The sequence below is a fragment of the Crocuta crocuta genome, unplaced genomic scaffold, assembly GCF_008692635.1.
Source record: "Crocuta crocuta isolate KB4526 unplaced genomic scaffold, BGI_CrCroc_1.0 scaffold149, whole genome shotgun sequence".
NCBI classification, from domain to species: domain Eukaryota; kingdom Metazoa; phylum Chordata; class Mammalia; order Carnivora; family Hyaenidae; genus Crocuta; species Crocuta crocuta.
Window position 1 is genome coordinate 7151149 of NW_027551561.1, and position 3080 is coordinate 7154228.

The following is a 3080-nucleotide window of genomic DNA, read 5'->3' on the forward strand; positions in this document are numbered from 1 at the left end:
CCTGCGCCGGTCAGGATTGTGTGAAGGAACCCGTGTACTTGAGCGTGCAGGCAGTGAACCCATTTGACATGCTGCTATGAAGACTACTTTTAGAACAACGATAAAAAAAAAAAAAGGAAAAAAAAACTAACAGGAAAAAAAACCCTTTATTCTTTAATTGTTGCTTTTACAGTGATATTGTGCATGCGAACCAGGAGCATTTTGTGTCTTAAGAAAAATAATCTTAGAACAGATGGCCGTGAGCATTACACCCGTCGACAGAACAAGTCACAGGAATAATAGTTCAGGATTTGGTTTTTCTCTTTTTCTTGTAAACCCGAAGGGTTGATATATTCTTTCCATACAATTATTAGAATCTAGTTTTGTTCCAACAGTTGTTAAACTTGCAATGAAAAGAAAATGTGCCATTTTTTTTTTCCCACTCGGATTTATTCATAGCTGTATATTTGAAACTGCTAATTACGCGTGCGGTGTGTGTTGGTTCTTAGTGCAATTTGTTCTGTAGCTCTTCTTTGACCAAACCGTGGGTATTGTTAATATTAATTTATACTTGTCTCATTCTGTATGTGTGTGTAGTGTGTTTGTAAGTATGTGTGGTTTATAAACTGACAAGGTCATGAAGCTCAGTTTGGCTGTAATTTAATTCCCCTTCCCTTATTTTTATTTATTTTTGTACTGTGCTGATTAAATAAAATGCACTGACCATCCATTACATAGGCCTCTTTTTGTGGGCAGGTCATTCACGAGGGGGGGTTGTATAAATGATTCCTCTGCTCCGAACGTAATTGGATTTGTGTTATTGGTGGGGGTGGGGGAGAGGAGGGAGGACAGGGCTCAGGGAAAGGGCTTAACCAGTGTGTTCAAAGTTAAGGTGCTTAAGAGAGAGGCATAGGTTAAGTCAACTCAGGCTTAGTTGGGCAGCGGGGGCAGGAGTTGCTCCTCAGAGGCTCCCTTGGGGCTGGGGGACTGGGANTGCAGGGACACCAGACCCAAGACCCCATTTGAGGAGCTTGCCTCTGGGGCTGCTGCCCCCACGCGTCCTGGGCCAGGCTCCGCTCAGCACCCATAACCGGAGGCTTCGTCTCTGGCCAGCGCGTGTGGAGTGGTGTCTGCCTGCCCTGCCAGTTCAGCTCTGTGCGGGTCTCCAGGAGTGACAGATCCAGCGCCGGGGATCCCAGATAAGCAGCCATCCCAGCCCTTAATCGTGGCAAGGGTGGAGCCCCTACTGACTCTATGGCCACTAACCTGTGCCTGCTCCTGCCACTGGCCTCAGCTTCAGGGCCTAGGGCAGCGTGGGCTCAGGCCTCCCCGGGACCTGCACCCTGTGGTCCGGACGTGGCCCTGGATGCTAGGAAGGCATTTCCACCCGTCAGCCTTGTGATTGAGGCCACTGGCTTTTCTCAGGGCCTCTCCCTTGGTCTGAGTCACAGAAGCTGGGCTGCATGCGCTTCCCCACCAATGACAGGGACCAGGTGGCCCCTGGGTGCTGGGGATGCTCTGCCATCTGGGCACCTTGTGTACCTGCAGCGCCCCCCGCCCCCCCATCCTGAGTGGTCTGGGTTCCTCGGGCTCTTTCTCCGGCCAGCCAGCCTGGCGAGAGGCCCTCTGGCCACAGTAGGCATCGGACTTCAGTCACCGTGAACTTGGTGAACTTCGAGTCTAGTGCATGGGCCTTAAAATGGTGGAACAAAATGCTTCCATTGAACGCTGCCACCCCCTGGCCTTTCCGCAGCTTGCTTCTCACCGGCTGTGTAATAGTTCTGTTCAGAAGCCTCCGGTAACTTGCCCTCCATTTTTACCTTATTTGTGCTTAGCGCTCCCTCCTGTCCCCTGGGCTAGCAGCTTTTTACCGGCTGAAATGTCACAACTGTAGGTATAGTTTTCAATTACAGATAAGCAGGACACCTTTAAAAATAAGATTTAATGCTTTATTGCTCTTGACGGTAAATCAAAATACGCTCTAGAAATAAAGTTAATTTAATGGAAAATAGGAATAAACGCAGCAAACCATAAAACTGCATTTAATTAGATCAAGAGAAACCCTTCGTTGCATACAGTCCCTGTGTCCTCCAGCTCCCCCTGCACCCCGCAGGCCGACAGAGATCACACCCTCAGTTCCTGGTCCTCCTCTCCTCGCCACGCCCTGGGACTTCTGAGGACATCACGAGAAAGTGCTTGTTGACTGGCCCTCAGCCGGGAGGCCCCTGTGCTGGGCCGGGGAGCCACGGGCAGCCCTGGACGGCGGGAGGGAGGCCTCCAGCCCCGGGAGAGGCGCTCATTTGGCATCGTCCATTTTGGTGTGGCTACGACATCCATGTGCACGTATCTAGCGTAAAGCAGCAGGTTCAGGGACATGAGTGGGAAGGAGGGGCGCCGTTCCAGTTAGGGTGGTTCGTCTAGTGTCAAGGTGATTGGCAAATCTCTGTTGCTAAACCAGGCTGATGGCACCTCTGTGCGGTGCAGGCAGGTGACCAGGCCTCGAGAAAGAGAACGGGTGTCCGAGCACAGGATGCCAGGAGGAGTTTTTGTTGTTGCAAAACTGCACAGGGTGCAAATGTTTGCGGGCCCTGGGGAGTCGGGGCTGGGTGTGTGTGTGCGTGAGAGCAGGTTGCTGGGGCCACCTCGGGGTCGGCCAGGTGACCATGTCAGGCACAGGGGGCTGTGCTCAGGCACTTGGGCGTATTCAGGCACTTGGGCGTATTCTGCAGGGTCAGGGCAGCAGGTCAGGAGCGCGGGGGGCAGGGGGAGCGTCTGTGGCGGAAGGCGAAGAGAACGTCAGCACGTCCCTTTTGCACCCTGCCAGTCTCCTGCTGAGCCGCGGGCTCACCCTCAGCGGGCCCCCGCCCCCCCACCCCCCGACGGGAGCTGTCCCAAGTCCCTCCTTTTGAGGCTCCGGGCCCGAAGGCCTGGGGCCGAGTCCTCAGCCGAGGCTCAGGAGCAGGGGGGTCTCAGGAGGGCCTGTGGTGCTCTCTGCGGGGCACAGACTGGCAAGACGGTGGCAGTCTCCTGGCGCGAGGTCTGCGTGCCCGGCCTGGGCCCCAGCTGCGGCGGGGGGGGCTGCAGGGGGGGGGGGGGACCCT